At 46.8% G+C, this 18,183-nt stretch overlaps 2 protein-coding genes across 3 annotated transcripts in view; one reads left to right on the top strand and one right to left on the bottom strand.

Annotated features, from left to right (window-relative positions):
* LOC120035936 (programmed cell death protein 10-like) overlaps nt 1-5,774 on the bottom strand; it is a 42,796-nt gene extending 37,022 nt beyond the window's left edge. For both annotated transcript variants that reach the window (XM_038982417.1, XM_038982418.1), the window contains exon 1: nt 5,635-5,774. The gene's annotated coding sequence lies outside the window, so the exon portion shown is untranslated. The remainder of the gene's footprint in view (nt 1-5,634) is intronic.
* Nucleotides 5,775-6,140: 366 nt separating this feature from the next.
* Nucleotides 6,141-18,183, top strand: part of LOC120035939 (neuroserpin-like) — a 41,143-nt gene continuing 29,100 nt past the window's right edge. Inside the window, exon 1 of the mRNA XM_038982426.1 lies at nt 6,141-6,205. The gene's annotated coding sequence lies outside the window, so the exon portion shown is untranslated. The remainder of the gene's footprint in view (nt 6,206-18,183) is intronic.

Genomic DNA, 18,183 nt, shown 5'->3' with positions numbered 1-18,183 from the left:
TAAAGTCCATAGAGCTCAAAAGATTCAGAAAATCAATGGTCAGTCTCTTTGTCAACAAGAATATTAAAATCACCCAGCACAATGATTCTATCATAGTTCTCAAGTACAATAGTTCAGAGAAATCAGTAAAGGAAGTGGGGCAGTGTTTTGGTGGCCTATACAGGGTTATAGCCAGCACTGGTGACTGACATTGAAACAGTATAGCATGATGATCAAAAGACCCATAGCCTCCAAATGAAATGTCCTTACAGCTGAGAGTATTGGTAAAAATAGAGGCTGTCCCTCCACCCTTATTCCCTTTTCTCAGTATGAAAATCTGTATTCGGGGGGGGGGTGGCTTCAATAATAGCGACACTGAAAACAGCCATGCTTCAGTGAGAAACATGCAATCAACTCTGCACTCAGTAATGAAGTCATTCACGAGAAGGGTTTTACTTGTGATTTCTAACATGTAAAGTGCGTGAGGGCCACTCTGCCCCATGGGGCATCTACCTAGAAGTATGGGGCATCTACCTAGAAGTAACCAATAGAATATCAACAAACTTATTAACATTACAACCACATCTTCTGACCGTCTCCAACCTATCAGAATGGCAGGAGATGACCGTCTCCAACCTATCAGAATGGCAGGAGATGACCGTCTCCAACCTATCAGAATGGCAGGAGATGACCGTCTCCAACCTATCAGAATGGCAGGAGATGACCGTCTCCAACCTATCAGAATGGCAGGAGATGACCGTCTCCAACCTATCAGAATGGCAGGAGATGACCGTCTCCAACCTATCAGAATGGCAGGAGATGACCGTCTCCAACCTATCAGAATGGCAGGAGATGACCGTCTCCAACCTATCAGAATGGCAGGAGATGACCGTCTCCAACCTATCAGAATGGCAGGAGATGACCGTCTCCAACCTATCAGAATGGCAGGAGATGACCGTCTCCAACCTATCAGAATGGCAGGAGATGACCGTCTCCAACCTATCAGAATTTTTTATCCTATCAGATAAAAATGTATTTTCATCAATGAATAAAAGCATTATTTTGCAATGGGATTTTTCCTCTGGGTCATTTCGGCCGGCAACAGTTTCATTTATGGCATTTCTTATTTTTTGGGCCAAACGACCGGATTTGCCAGCTAACGGAAATCCTGGTACACCTGTGCTTCCGAGCAGGTTCTCTTTCTCTGACTGAAACCTTTAGCAGCGTTATCTCCTGCATGACATCACCCTGGGCCGCTCCCGAGTGGCGCAGCGGTCTAAGGCACTGCATCTCAGTGCAAGAAGTATCACTACAGTCCCTGGTTTGAATCCAGGCTGTATCACATCCTGCCGTGATTGGGAGTCCCATAGGTGCTCTACAATTGGCCCAGTGTCGTCCGGGTTTGGCCGGGGTAGGCCGTCATTGTAAATAAGAATTTGTTCGTCACTGACTTGTCTAGTTAAAAAAAGGTTCAATTTTTAAAAAAAAGAATATTAATAATAATAATAATTACCAGACAGCACTTCACTGTGTGTAAGTTCTATTTCTGGCTAGGCAGGCAGTGTCTTCAGAGGGCGTTGATAAAACCATAGCCAGAGGCTGCTCTGAGCACTGCTCCCAGGTCAGCTTCATCCCCATGTATTCCTTTCAGACCAGGATGAAGGCAGGGGAAACTGATCCTGGAGCAGAACACAGGGACAACTTTTCGCTAGAGCACTGCTGAGACTCCTTAGGCCATGTCCCAATAATCTCACCACAAGCTTGACACATTTCCTTCAAGGTCTCTGATTTGAAAGGACTTGATGGCAGCCTAAAGGCACCATACTGAGAGTAGAAACATTCCAGCCAGCAGTGAAGAGTGGGGGACAATAGCAGAGGAAAGGAACAATTATTGGACATGTTCTTTCTTATCTGATGCTATGCTTCTCTACGTTGCCTATCATCTGGCCATCTTTACTGTCTGCAACCCGCTGATTAGATGGGCTACTGAACCTGCAGAGCATGACATCATCACTTTCAATGATCTCAGTTGTCTGACTGTTATGATACAAAGACCAAGCTATACATCCACCGAGACGTTATTTCAGGCAGTCGCGCATTATTACATTGTAAAATGAACAGGTTTAATTTACAGGCCGTTAAACCTCATTTAAATGTCCACAAGAGTCATTTGTCACATAAAGCAAGTCTCGTGGACGGCTGACTGGTCCGACAAGCCAGCTGCTATGGAGAAATGTACAGCAATTACAACAACAACAGATGTCTTTTAGCCATAATTCCCATCCACCAGTACCACCTCGTGTACTGTAGCTACCCCATACAGCTACCTCCTCCTTGATTAGTGTCTTGACTTGAGTAACGTTACACTCTGCCACAAATTAGCTAATTACATTTCCAACTACTCATGACATTTCATTATAATGAGGTCACCGTTTGATGACAACTGCAGTGTACTCATTAGTCCAAACACGAGAGTTTCTAAAGGACAAATTCAGGTAACATAAGGTCCATGCTCGTTTCGTTCGCTTCCGTTTAAGAAACGTTTTGCAACAGAATCGGCTTAACGCTCTTTTCACACCACTTCGATACCAAATTGACTTTGTAGCAGGTTAGGATAATTAACCTAGAAAGTTCAGGAGACTGATGTTAAGGTCCAGGAAATGCTCTCCTAACCTGCTACAAAAGACACACGTTGTACAGTATTGAAACGGCGTGAAAATAGTGTGTACCGTCTAGCAGTTAGACTGCGACGTTATCGGTAAATTAGCGTTATCGAGCTAGCTGAAACGAGGCTAACTGGCCAACTAACTTAGCTAAGTAAACAAGTTTTGTCGAGTTTTGTTAGCTAGCTGTCTTAGCAAGTACCGAGGTAAAGTTGGTTTTATATTCACACATTTTGGACATTCAGACATTCGCCAAAAGCCATATAAAAATCAATAACTAATTCACCTTTTGTCAAAGAAACATCAAACTAGATATGATTTATTCTATAAATGTCTAGCATACTTTTACAATCTTTGTTTTGAGTAAAACTTCAAGTTTTGACTTGAATGAAATACATCAAATCTATCAAATGCCATTTAAAACTGTATAAATCAATAACAATAATAGACTGACGAGTTTCAGAAGAAAGTACTTTGTTTCTGGCCATTTTGAGCCTGTAATAGAACCCACAAATGCTGATACTCCAGATACTCAACTAGTCTAAAGAAGGCCAGTTTTATTGCTTCTTTAAATCAGAACAACAGTTTTCAGCTGTGCTAACAAAAATGTGCTTTTCTTTCAAAAACAAGGAAATTCCTAAGTGACCCCAAACTTTTGAACGGTGTATAGTGTATGTATATGCTGTATATATTAGCATGGGTATTGAAAGATACCAGAGGGTGGATAACTAAATAAAGCACTAATATAAGAAATGGACGGTACATGTTTTGTTTTTGGGCTGAATGTATACATTATGATTTGCCTTTGAACTGTATGTAAATCCCTCTGCAATCTACTGGCACTAACCATTAAAAACTAGGACTTCAACCAGGCTGTCCCTATGCTATTTGCTCTCTTCCTCTCTTAAACTGCTAGCATAAAGCCTGTTTGATTGAGTGTGTGGACAGGTGTCTTTTATACAGGTAACGAGTTCAAACAGGTGCAGTTAATACAGGTAATGAGTGGAGAGCAGGAGGGCTTCTTAAAGAAAAACTAGCAGGTCTGTGAGAGACGGAATTCTTACTGGTTGGTAGGTGATCAAATACTTATGTCATGCAATAAAATGCAAATGAATTACTTAAAAATCATACAATGTGATTTTCTGGATTTTTGTTTTAGATCCCGTCTCTCACAGTTGAAATGTACCTATGATAAAAATTACAGACCTCTACATGCTTTGTAAGTAGGAAAACCTGCAAAATCGGCAGTGTATCAAATACTTGTTCTCCCCACTGTAGGTATTACCATAACCCTTTCAATTCACATTCCTTGCAGAAAGAACTATTTGCAAATCTTTTAAAAGGTCCAGAAAGACAGTGGTCTTAGAAGGGTATTTATACTTAAAACATCCAGAAAGACAGTGGTCTTAGAAGGGTATTTATTCTTAAAAATACAAATTTTATGTTAATGGATGTGGATGAAAGAATTCTGCCAGTGTTTTAAAGTCCTAGTTTCATATGTTCCTTTACCTCCAACTCTATATCCAATTGAGCCAATGAGGACGTTGGGGATCAGATGTACCATTATACCCATTGATCAAACGTATGAGACAGACAGACACTGTTCAAAAGGAGTTGTTTGTGATTTCTACACTCAGTTGCCACTTTATTAGGTTCACCACCCTATTCACAGTCCAGTGGTCTTGGCTTGCTAGACACTAAAGCTTGCAGAGAAGTATTAAGGTATTCTGTTACTGTTTGTTTAAACTTTAGAATGTGCAAAATGACAGCACAGTCTGTGATGGTCTTTTGTAACTCAGAAAAGTTCCAAAACTTGTACTGACTGTAACAAACTCCAACTGGAATTAAAAACTTGAACAGTCTATCTCCTGTCCCAGGTTCATCAACAGTTCTGAATACACGCTGCTCCAGATGCATAGGGGGCTGTACCTAATAAAGTGACCACTGAATCTATAGACTTTCCAGAATGTGTTCTGGGAATAACAGGGGTGTTAAACATTTGGCTGTAAGTGTTGAACAGTTGAATCTATTACCTCAGGAGATGGTACAATTCAGCTTGTCTGGGGATGACAAAGGACTTCAACAAAGCCCAAATAGAAAATGATTGGAAGGGGCCTCTTTGCTGTTAAATTAGAGCCGTATAAATAAATGACTGTTGTGCCTTGTAACTAGTTTAAAATGTGGATCTGTTGCACTAAAAATGCAAACATTGATTTGGCATACAATTTAAGATGGTAAACATTGTACAACTACATAAACATTGTGTAACTTCATATAGAACAAATTTCACTTGACATTAATATTTCTTTAAAGTTATTGCCAATAATGCATATTTTCACGTTTTTCTGCGACAATCACTGAATTAGATATTGATTTCTAAATCTTTAAATGCAATATTTTAGAATTTGTGTTTCTACCAAGTCAAAACTGGCATTTTTTACTCAAAACAAAGGTTGTAAAAGTATGCTAGACATTTATATAATAAATTATATTTAGTTTGATGTTTCTGTGACAAACGGTGAATTAGTTATTGATTTATACCGCTTTTAATGGCATTTGGCGAATGTCTGTTGAATATGTGAATATAAAAACCAACTTTACCTCGGTTAGGAAGTTGGGTGTCACCGGCCACTGGCAGTGCCAGAAACGTGGATAATTTAAATTACACAACTAACGTTAGCTTAGTTATGACATATACAGTTACGTTGATTAGGACAATTATGGAAATGATTAGCTACAATCGACCAACACACAGTTAGCTATAATCACCAGTTAGCTAGACATCCTCTAATAACGATGAGGGGAATTTCTCATTATCAGTTAGCTAGTTACTATACTCAATTTGAATCATCGCCCAGGTAGGTATCTAGGTGCGTGAATACGCTAAATTACTAGCTAGCTGAACAGGTATTGTAACGTTAACTATCTTAGCTAGCTAAACAAAAACGATTCGCTAACGTTAGTTTGTGAAATAGCAACCTTAGCTACATACCTGTTTACAGTAGACAGAAGTGGTAGATTGCGTATTTATACCGAAGTAGGCTGTTTTATTGTGTTATTTTCTAATTCAAAGTTTTCTACATGATCAAACTGACTAGCCAAGAGGGGACAAGGTTTTCCGAGTAAACACCAATCAGCTGGCCACCAAACTGGTTGACGGTTGTAGTTTTTCTTGACATCCCCCATTATGTCAGTGGCAAAGGCACAGTAAATATAAGAACTACAACTCCCAAGTAGTTCAAGAACTCAAGGGGCGTTCTACACCAAGCAGCTAAAACGTGAACAGATTTATTTTGGCAAAAATAATAAAATACAAAAACTCAATCTCTCGTAGACAAACTCGATTCCAGACATATAAAAATGTAACAACAACAGCTACTGAAATAAAAAGTGTGCATTGTGTTTCAGGAAGCGCAGTGAAGGACCAATCAGCGTGTGGAGAGGGCGGGACAAGAGCGAAAATATTTAGCTCCGCGAGCGACCTGCTGCGGTGGTGAAGAGAACCAGCGAGGCGACGCACGACACCGTACAGTATTTCTATATTACCTACCTGACACTGTTCGGTAAGGCACATTTACAATTTTATGAAATACGTAGAAATATGTTCAATGCATTGTGTGTATATCAGTTATACATCAACTGTTTGATTGCGGCCTTTTTCACGTTTAGATTTGAAGATTGGGTGATGTTATCATAGTTTATGTGATATGTTCATGTTTTGCACATTTATAGAGGTGCGGTTTTATGCCATGGCAAAGATGAAGTTACTAGGCGACCACAAGGAATAATTGATGTCACTTAGTGTTTTATGAGAATGTTGTCTGTACTGAGTCCAACAGTCTAACAAAGATGCTGATCTCTCCACTAAAGGCAGTAGCATCATCGATAGCCAATGAGGGGATTGTTTTTCAGTTGAGGACACACAGACACAATTACAAGATTGTGGGTCTCTAATGTCCTTGAAATGGATTACGCCTAGTATTGACTTTAAATTCCTTCTCTCAGGTTAATGTTATAGTTAAAAGGTTGAATTCCCACCTCGGCACAACACGCCCAGTCCCCGAGGCACAGACCTCAAGGCCAGGAAAACATGATTGTTTTTGGAAAACACAGCTAACTTCCTGCATTTCAACACATTTTTTTGTATATATATTTTTTTTCTTGTATTAATAATTCTATTCTACACATTTTGCCATAATGCTGAGATAAAATGTTGCAGTTTAAAGCCAATTTCCTGCTATTCTACACATTTATCCATGACACACATTTTGGTTTACATGAATGACAATGATAATGCAAATTATCAAGGGGAACCTGTTACTTAAAAATTATATTAAAAAAAGCAAATCAGTTAGTTCACTAAACCTATACAACCTCCACCAAACCCAAAGGAAACGTCATTTTATTATTCTCTTCTATGAAACAAACGGAGCACACAACCATATGTTGTTATTAATCCCATGATTTATCGTTTGTTAATCTGTGTTGATGAGCCGGGTTATTAAAGGTTACCTGGGTTATTAAAGATTCAAGCCAAGGGAAATGCATGGAAAAAAATCAAGCATTGCCACGAGAGAGACACCAAAGCAGAAGGTCACAGCAGGTACAAACGTCTGGAACATAGTTTATGGAACAACAGCATCTCTGAGTCCACTGGTGGGAATACATTATGGGATGCAGTTGTATGTTAATGCACTGGAAGGGAGAATGAGGATGTGACTTGGATAAATAGGGACAGATATACTCAGTAGTGGCTGCCATATTGGAATACACACACACATAGAGGGAGTCGAACAGCAGTTTGTCCTTTACAATCCACAAGGGATTTGTTTATCGTCTCAGAGAGAGAAAGGGGGGGGGGGGGGGGGGGTGAGATATGTGAGCGAGAGAAAGTCCCTTGTAGCTCAGTTGGTAGAGCATGGCGTTTGTAACTCCTGGGCTGCTGGTTCGATTCCCAAGGGGGACCTGTATGAAGAAAATGTATGGACTCAATACTGTAAATCGCTCTGGATAAGAGCATCTGCTAAATGAATAAAATGTAGAAAGCATCGATGGGAAGATGAGAGAGTCCGGCATTGACTAAGAGATAAGAGAGAGGATAGATGAATATTGATGGGGTCAATACAGAGGGGAGATGATGGACTGTTGTTGATGTTTAAGACTCCAGCCAGGGATTATACTCCTACATAAAGTACCCCTGGACATCACAATGTCACACATGCAGTAACCATATCATAGATATTCAACTGTAATGATGTGGTAGATTTCACCATACACACCCATATGCAATACTGTAACTATAGATATTCTCCCACACAGCTTTTAACTTGTCCTCAGCACTGGTAAGGATCTGCTGGTGGATGGCTGGCTCTGCTCTCTGGGGTGGGTGGGCTGCTGATAGAGACAGATCCTCATCACCTCTCTCCCTCACACCTACAGTACATACCCAACACACACACATATTAAATGCAAGGGACATCAGTGATAGAGACAGCTCTTGTCCATTATGATCAGGACATTGCACATCTGACTTTGTGCGTGCATGTCTCTGTTACTCTCTCTCTTTCCATGCCTCCATATGTCTCTATCCCGTCCTCTTTTAAAACCTTTCTCTCTCTGCTTCCTGTCCTCTCCTGCTGTCCTCTCCTGCTGTCCTCTCCTGCTGTCCTCTCCTCCTGTCCTCTCCTCCTGTCCTCTCCTCCTCTTCCACAGATGGTCATTTTTGTAACCTGTCCTCTTTAGTCTCTTTAGTACATTTAGCCTCTTTAGTACATTTAGCCTCTTTAGTACATTTTAGTCTCTTTAGTACATTTAGTCTCTTTAGTACATTTTAGTCTCTGGTACATTTAGTCTCTTTAGTCTTTAGTACATTTTAGTCTCTTTAGTACATTTAGTACATTTTAGTCTCTTCAGTACATTTAGTCTCTTTAGTACATTTTAGTCTCTGGTACATTTAGTCTCTTTAGTCTTTAGTACATTTTAGTCTCTTTGGTACATTTAGTCTCTTTAGTCTCTAGTACATTTTAGTCTCTTTAGTCTCTAGTACATTTTAGTCTCTTTGGTACATTTAGTCTCTTTAGTCTCTAGTACATTTTAGTCTCTTCAGTACATTTAGTCTCTTTAGTCTCTAGTACATTTTAGTCTCTTCAGTACATTTAGTCTCTTTAGTCTTTGGTACATTTAGTCTCTTTAGTCTCTAGTACATTTTAGTCTCTTCAGTACATTTAGTCTCTTTAGTCTCTAGTACATTTTAGTCTCTTCAGTACATTTAGTCTCTTTAGTCTTTAGTACACTTAGTCTCTAGTACATTTTAGTCTCTTCGGTACATTTAGTCTCTTTAGTCTCTAGTACATGTTAGTCTCTTCAGTACATTTAGTCTCTTTAGTCTTTAGTACATTTTAGTCTCTTCAGTACATTTAGTCTCTTTAGTCTTTGGTACATTTAGTCTCTTTAGTCTCTAGTACATTTTAGTCTCTTCAGTACATTTAGTCTCTTTAGTCTCTAGTACATTTTAGTCTCTTCAGTACATTTAGTCTCTTTAGTCTTTAGTACACTTAGTCTCTAGTACATTTTAGTCTCTTCAGTACATTTAGTCTCTTTAGTCTCTAGTACATTTTAGTCTCTTCAGTACATTTAGTCTCTTTAGTCTCTAGTACATTTTAGTCTCTTTAGTCTCTAGTACATTTTAGTCTCTTCAGTACATTTAGTCTCTTTAGTCTTTAGTACATTTTAGTCTCTTTAGTCTTTGGTACATTTAGTCTCTTTAGTCTCTAGTACATTTTAGTCTCTTTGGTACATTTAGTCTTTAGTACACTTAGTCTCTAGTACATTTAGTCTCTTTAGTCTCTAGTACATTTTAGTCTCTTCAGTACATTTAGTCTCTTTAGTCTTTAGTACATTTTAGTCTCTTTAGTACATTTAGTCTCTTTAGTCTTTAGTACATTTTAGTCTCTTTGGTACATTTAGTCTCTTTAGTCTTTAGTACATTTTAGTCTCTTCAGTACATTTAGTCTCTTTAGTCTTTAGTACATTTTAGTCTCTTCAGTACATTTAGTCTCTTTAGTCTTTAGTACATTTTAGTCTCTTTGGTACATTTAGTCTCTTTAGTCTTTAGTACATTTTAAAATGGCCTCCAGTCATTAACTTCACTCACGGACCCTAAATAGAAACCGATCCAATTACAGCTTAAATCTCTGAAGTGCGCTCCCTCTGTGCCTGTGTGTTCCTGTGTGTGTGCCTGTGTGTGTGTGTGTGTGTGTGTGTGTGTGTGTGTGTGTGTGTGTGTGTGTGTGTGTGTGTGTGTGTGTGTGTGTGTGTGTGTGTGTGTGTGTGTGTGTGTGTGTGTGTGTGTGTGTGTGTGTGTGTGTGTGTAAAGGGGTCAAGCGTTGCGGCGGTGCTGTTGTGCTGTGTAAGGGGTGTGTGGTAACTTTGGCTCCACGTCAGCCCTTCTTTCCCTGTTTGGAGGGTAGCTGTAGTTAACAAGCATCCTGCTGTCTCTCTATCCTCTCCTCTCTGTATTTTCCTCTCTCTCTCTCTCTCTCTCTCGTCCTCCATCTGAGTACCAACTCTTTCTGACGACCCACAATATCTCTCCCTGCAATGTCTCTCCCAACCCTCTATTTCTCGCTCTTGTTCTCTCTCTCTGGCTCTCTGTCTCTCTGTCTCTCTCTGTCTGTTAACAGGGCTTAATAAGTGCTTGACCTCAGTTGACCCCTGTGGTATGGGCAGAGTGCGCTATGGGATTTATGACATTTGATTCAATTTACAAACAAGCGGGAGATCCGCCTGGGAATGATTCTAGCAGGCTGTAGCAGCAATAGGTTATTACCCGCTATTCATTTCCTGTTTTCCCTACAGCAGTGGTTCCCAAACTGGGAGACCAACTCAGTCCGGGTTTCAACTTACTCGTGAAAGTTGTAATAGTAGAATGCACAAGGTGCCATTTTGAAATTGGGTAGTGTGTCTGTCATCGGTACCTCTTGTCGTGTTAGTAATCACGTACCTTAGAGAGATCAACTAGCCATGTTAGCTAACGCTTTTTTATCTGGGGTTTTTAGACCATAGATATTGTTGTCACTTTTTATGGCAAAATGTATAGAATTGCATGAAAATGTGCTTTAAAACTGCAGCATTTTCTTTGTATCCCCATGACAACATGTTCCCCAATGCTGGAAGGGGGGGCCCCAAGTGAAAACGTTTGGGATCCCCTGCCCTACACTATACCAGGCAGATTGTTTTTACATGAAAGGATAGAGTGACTGTTTGTTGTTGGTTGTTCTTAACGCAGGTTTTCAGAGCTTGGGATGAGCTGAGATCAGGGATTGTCCTGTTGTCAAGTCAGATTTTTAGCTTAGACTCCCTGTCTGCCTGCCTGTCCGTCCGTCTGTATGTGTGAAGGGATATGAGAGGGAAGGGCAGCACCAGAGGCAGGATTTGGGTGGTTGTTTTAGACTGTTAGGCTGGTCTGAGATTAACTGAGTATGATTTTGGCTGGGGACACGGCATGACAGGGTAGGGAGAGAGGAGGCTGGGGACACGGCATGACAGGGTAGGGAGAGAGAAGGCTGGGGACACGGCATGACAGGGTAGGGAGAGAGAAGGCTGGGGACACGGCATGACAGGGTAGGGGGAGAGGAGGCTGGGGACACGGCATGACAGGGTAGGGAGAGAGAAGGCTGGGGACACGGCATGACAGGGTAGGGAGAGAGAAGGCTGGGGACACGGCATGACAGGGTAGGGGGAGAGAAGGCTGGGGGCACGGCATGACAGGGTAGGGAGAGAGAAGGCTGGGGACACGGCATGACAGGGTAGGGAGAGAGAAGGCTGGGGACACGGCATGACAGGGTAGGGAGAGAGAAGGCTGGGGACACGGCATGACAGGGTAGGGAGAGAGAAGGCTGGGGACACGGCATGACAGGGTAGGGAGAGAGAAGGCTGGGGACACGGCATGACAGGGTAGGGAGAGAGAAGGCTGGGGACACGGCATGACAGGGTAGGGAGAGAGAAGGCTGGGGACACGGCATGACAGGGTAGGGGGAGAGAAGGCTGGGGACACGGCATGACAGGGTAGGGGGAGAGAAGGCTGGGGGCATGACAGGGTAGGGGGAGAGAAGGCTGGGGACACGGCATGACAGGGTAGGGGGAGAGACGGCTGGGGACACGGCATGACAGGGTAGGGAGAGAGACGGCTGGGGACACGGCATGACAGGGTAGGGGGAGAGAAGGCTGGGGACACGGCATGACAGGGTAGGGGGAGAGAAGGCTGGGGACACGGCATGACAGGGTAGGGAGAGAGAAGGCTGGGGACACGGCATGACAGGGTAGGGAGAGAGAAGGCTGGGGACACGGCATGACAGGGTAGGGAGAGAGAAGGCTGGGGACACGGCATGACAGGGTAGGGGGAGAGAAGGCTGGGGACACGGCATGACAGGGTAGGGGGAGAGAAGGCTGGGGACACGGCATGACAGGGTAGGGGGAGAGAAGGCTGGGGACACGGCATGACAGGGTAGGGGGAGAGAAGGCTGGGGACACGGCATGACAGGGTAGGGGGAGAGAAGGCTGGGGACACGGCATGACAGGGTAGGGGGAGAGGAGGCTGGGGACACGGCATGACAGGGTAGGGGGAGAGGAGGCTGGGGACACGGCATGACAGGGTAGGGGGAGAGGAGGCTGGGGACACGGCATGACAGGGTAGGGAGAGAGAAGGCTGGGGACACGGCATGACAGGGTAGGGAGAGAGAAGGCTGGGGACACGGCATGACAGGGTAGGGAGAGAGAAGGCTGGGGACACGGCATGACAGGGTAGGGAGAGAGGAGGCTGGGGACACGGCATGACAGGGTAGGGGGAGAGGAGGCTGGGGACACGGCATGACAGGGTAGGGAGAGAGGAGGCTGGGGACACGGCATGACAGGGTAGGGGGAGAGAGAAGGCTGGGGACACGGCATGACAGGGTAGGGGGAGAGAGAAGGCTGGGGACACGGCATGACAGGGTAGGGAGAGAGAAGGCTGGGGACACGGCATGACAGGGTAGGGAGAGAGAAGGCTGGGGACACGGCATGACAGGGTAGGGAGAGAGGAGGCTGGGGACACGGCATGACAGGGTAGGGGGAGAGGAGGCTGGGGACACGGCATGACAGGGTAGGGAGAGAGGAGGCTGGGGACACGGCATGACAGGGTAGGGGGAGAGAGAAGGCTGGGGACACGGCATGACAGGGTAGGGGGAGAGAAGGCTGGGGACACGGCATGACAGGGTAGGGAGAGAGAAGGCTGGGGACACGGCATGACAGGGTAGGGAGAGAGAAGGCTGGGGACACGGCATGACAGGGTAGGGGGAGAGAAGGCTGGGGACACGGCATGACAGGGTAGGGGGAGAGAAGGCTGGGGACACGGCATGACAGGGTAGGGGGAGAGAAGGCTGGGGACACGGCATGACAGGGTAGGGGGAGAGGAGGCTGGGGACACGGCATGACAGGGTAGGGGGAGAGAAGGCTGGGGACACGGCATGACAGGGTAGGGGGAGAGAAGGCTGGGGACACGGCATGACAGGGTAGGGGGAGAGGAGGCTGGGGACACGGCATGACAGGGTAGGGGGAGAGGAGGCTGGGGACACGGCATGACAGGGTAGGGGGAGAGGAGGCTGGGGACACGGCATGACAGGGTAGGGGGAGAGGAGGCTGGGGACACGGCATGACAGGGTAGGGGGAGAGGAGGCTGGGGACACGGCATGACAGGGTAGGGGGAGAGGAGGCTGGGGACACGGCATGACAGGGTAGGGGGAGAGGAGGCTGGGGACACGGCATGACAGGGTAGGGGGAGAGAAGGCTGGGGACACGGCATGACAGGGTAGGGGGAGAGGAGGCTGGGGACACGGCATGACAGGGTAGGGAGAGAGAAGGCTGGGGACACGGCATGACAGGGTAGGGAGAGAGAAGGCTGGGGACACGGCATGACAGGGTAGGGAGAGAGGAGGCTGGGGACACGGCATGACAGGGTAGGGGGAGAGGAGGCTGGGGACACGGCATGACAGGGTAGGGGGAGAGGAGGCTGGGGACACGGCATGACAGGGTAGGGGGAGAGAAGGCTGGGGACACGGCATGACAGGGTAGGGGGAGAGAAGGCTGGGGGCATGACAGGGTAGGGGGAGAGAAGGCTGGGGACATGACAGGGTAGGGGGAGAGGAGGCTGGGGACACGGCATGACAGGGTAGGGAGAGAGAAGGCTGGGGACACGGCATGACAGGGTAGGGGGAGAGAAGGCTGGGGACACGGCATGACAGGGTAGGGGGAGAGGAGGCTGGGGACACGGCATGACAGGGTAGGGAGAGAGAAGGCTGGGGACACGGCATGACAGGGTAGGGAGAGAGACGGCTGGGGACACGGCATGACAGGGTAGGGGGAGAGAAGGCTGGGGACACAGCATGACAGGGTAGGGGGAGAGAAGGCTGGGGACACGGCATGACAGGGTAGGGAGAGAGAAGGCTGGGGACACGGCATGACAGGGTAGGGGGAGAGAAGGCTGGGGACACGGCATGACAGGGTAGGGAGAGAGAAGGCTGGGGACACGGCATGACAGGGTAGGGAGAGAGAAGGCTGGGGACACGGCATGACAGGGTAGGGGGAGAGAAGGCTGGGGACACGGCATGACAGGGTAGGGGGAGAGAAGGCTGGGGACACGGCATGACAGGGTAGGGGGAGAGAAGGCTGGGGACACGGCATGACAGGGTAGGGAGAGAGAAGGCTGGGGACACGGCATGACAGGGTAGGGAGAGAGACGGCTGGGGACACGGCATGACAGGGTAGGGGGAGAGAAGGATGTTTTGCTCTTGTTCTGTATCAGTGGATGAAGTTGTTGTCAGGTAGTCTCTTCATCACTTGTTCAATACAGGGGAGTTAGGGGTAGTCAGAGGAATGGAGGGAAAGGAGGGAGTGAAATGGAGAAGTGGAGACGATTCTGTTCTTCTATTATAAAGAGAGATGTCACTGTTCTCTGTAGTGTGCCGTTGAGGGGAGGGAGGGAGGGAGGGAGGGAGGGAGGGAGGGAGGGAGGGCTGAGCTGAGCTGCATAACAATAGGATCAGTCCCACAGTCCTCTCCCAGGACACAGTGTTGGATCTGAAACAGATAGGCGATAAATTGGTACAAATGAATGTATAAAACCTCTCCCAATCTGAATCCCATTCTCTTCAGAATGAAGAACTGCACCGAGGATGGTGCACAGCAATCTAAGAGAGAGAGAGAGAGAGAGAATGAGAGGTGTAGTTCATTCCTCTGATTGAGAAATGGATGGAGAGATGGGGGAAGGGGAGTGAGAGAGAGAGAGAGGTGTAGTTCATTCCTCTGATTGAGAGATGGATGGAGAGATGGGGGAAGGGGAGTGAGAGACTAGAACAAATCAGCTTTCTGTAGCCAGCAGACTGATTGTTATTCTCATGTCGCATTGACACTGTGTATGTGTATGTGTGTGTGTGTGTGTGTGTGTGTGTGTGTGTGTGTGTGTGTGTGTGTGTGTGTGTGTGTGTGTGTGTGTGTGTGTGTGTGTGTGTGTGTGTGTGTGTGTGTGTGTGTGTGTGTGTGTGTGTGTGTGTGTGTGTGTGTGTGTGTTTAGAATATGAATGTCATAATGAAGTGGAGACAGCAGGCCTGACGGACAGGACATTATGACGTGGAGACAGCAGGCCTGGAGGACAGGACATAATGAAGTGGAGACAGCAGGCCTGGAGGACAGGACATAATGAAGTGGAGACAGCAGGCCTGGAGGACAGGACATTATGAAGTGGAGACAGCAGGCCTGGAGCACAGGACATTATGAAGTGGAGACAGCAGGTCTGGAGGACAGGACATTATGAAGTGGAGACAGCAGGTCTGGAGGACAGGACATTATGAAGTGGAGACAGCAGGTCTGGAGGACAGGACATTATGAAGTGGAGACAGCGGGCCTGGAGGACAGGACATTATGAAGTGGAGACAGCGGGCCTGGAGGACAGGACATTATGAAGTGGAGACAGCAGGCCTGGAGGACAGGACATTATGAAGTGGAGACAGCAGGCCTGGAGGACAGTACATAATGAAGTGGAGACAGCAGGTCTGGAGGACAGGACATAATGAAGTGGAGACAGCAGGTCTGGAGGACAGGACATTATGAAGTGGAGACAGCAGGCCTGGAGGACAGGACATTATGAAGTGGAGACAGCAGGCCTGGAGGACAGGACATTATGAAGTGGAGACAGCAGGTCTGGAGGACAGGACATTATGAAGTGGAGACAGCAGGTCTGGAGGACAGTACATAATGAAGTGGAGACAGCAGGCCTGGAGGACAGGACATAATGAAGTGGAGACAGCAGGCCTGGAGGACAGGACATTATGAAGTGGAGACAGCAGGCCTGGAGGACAGGACATTATGAAGTGGAGACAGCAGGTCTGGAGGACAGGACATTATGAAGTGGAGACAGCAGGTCTGGAGGACAGGACATTATGAAGTGGAGGCAGCAGGCCTGGAGGACAGGACATTATGAAGTGGAGACAGCAGGTCTGGAGGACAGGACATTATGAAGTGGAGACAGCAGGTCTGGAGGACAGGACATTATGAAGTGGAGATAGCAGGTCTGGAGGACAGGACATTATGAAGTGGAGACAGCAGGTCTGGAGGACAGGACATTATGAAGTGGAGACAGCAGGCCTGGAGGACAGGACATTATGAAGTGGAGACAGCAGGTCTGGAGGACAGTACATAATGAAGTGGAGACAGCAGGCCTGGAGGACAGGACATTATGAAGTGGAGACAGCAGGCCTGGAGGACAGGACATTATGAAGTGGAGACAGCAGGTCTGGAGGACAGGACATAATGAAGTGGAGACAGCAGGCCTGGAGGACAGGACATTATGAAGTGGAGACAGCAGGCCTGGAGGACAGGACATTATGAAGTGGAGACAGCAGGTCTGGAGGACAGGACATAATGAAGTGGAGACAGCAGGCCTGGAGGACAGGACATTATGAAGTGGAGACAGCAGGCCTGGAGGACAGGACATTATGAAGTGGAGACAGCAGGTCTGGAGGACAGGACATTATGAAGTGGAGACAGCAGGTCTGGAGGACAGGACATTATGAAGTGGAGACAGCAGGTCTGGAGGACAGGACATTATGAAGTGGAGACAGCAGGCCTGGAGGACAGGACATTATGAAGTGGAGACAGCAGGTCTGGAGGACAGGACATTATGAAGTGGAGACAGCAGGTCTGGAGGACAGGACATAATGAAGTGGAGACAGCAGGCCTGGAGGACAGGACATTATGAAGTGGAGACAGCAGGCCTGGAGGACAGGACATTATGAAGTGGAGACAGCAGGCCTGGAGGACAGGACATTATGAAGTGGAGACAGCAGGTCTGGAGGACAGGACATAATGAAGTGGAGACAGCAGGCCTGGAGGACAGGACATTATGAAGTGGAGACAGCAGGCCTGGAGGACAGGACATTATGAAGTGGAGACAGCAGGTCTGGAGGACAGGACATTATGAAGTGGAGACAGCAGGTCTGGAGGACAGGACATTATGAAGTGGAGACAGCAGGTCTGGAGGACAGGACATTATGAAGTGGAGACAGCAGGCCTGGAGGACAGGACATTATGAAGTGGAGACAGCAGGTCTGGAGGACAGGACATTACGAAGTGGAGACAGCAGGTCTGGAGGACAGTACATAATGAAGTGGAGACAGCAGGCCTGGAGGACAGGACATTATGAAGTGGAGACAGCAGGTCTGGAGGACAGGACATTATGAAGTGGAGACAGCAGGCCTGGAGGACAGGACATTCTGAAGTGGAGACAGCAGGTCTGGAGGACAGGACATTATGAAGTGGAGACAGCAGGTCTGGAGGACAGGACATTATGAAGTGGAGACAGCAGGCCTGGAGGACAGGACATTATGAAGTGGAGACAGCAGGTCTGGAGGACAGGACATTATGAAGTGGAGACAGCAGGCCTGGAGGACAGGACATTATGAAGTGGAGACAGCAGGCCTGGAGGACAGGACATTATGAAGTGGAGACAGCAGGCCTGGAAGACAGGACATTATGAAGTGGAGACAGCAGGTCTGGAGGACAGGACATTATGAAGTGGAGACAGCAGGTCTGGAGGACAGGACATTATGAAGTGGAGACAGCAGGCCTGGAGGACAGGACATTATGAAGTGGAGACAGCAGGTCTGGAGGACAGGACATTATGAAGTGGAGACAGCAGGCCTGGAGGACAGGACATAATGAAGTGGAGACAGCAGGCCTGGAGGACAGGACATAATGAAGTGGAGACAGCAGGCCTGGAGGACAGGACATTATGAAGTGGAGACAGCAGGCCTGGAGGACAGGACATTATGAAGTGGAGACAGCAGGTCTGGAGGACAGGACATTATGAAGTGGAGACAGCAGGTCTGGAGGACAGGACATTATGAAGTGGAGACAGCAGGTCTGGAGGACAGGACATTATGAAGTGGAGATAGCAGGTCTGGAGGACAGGACATTATGAAGTGGAGACAGCAGGCCTGGAGGACAGGACAT

This window comes from Salvelinus namaycush, unplaced genomic scaffold (assembly GCF_016432855.1).
Source record: "Salvelinus namaycush isolate Seneca unplaced genomic scaffold, SaNama_1.0 Scaffold116, whole genome shotgun sequence".
Taxonomy (NCBI): domain Eukaryota; kingdom Metazoa; phylum Chordata; class Actinopteri; order Salmoniformes; family Salmonidae; genus Salvelinus; species Salvelinus namaycush.
The sequence above is the reverse complement of the archived record's forward strand: the minus strand, read 5'-3'. Positions and strand labels throughout refer to the sequence as shown.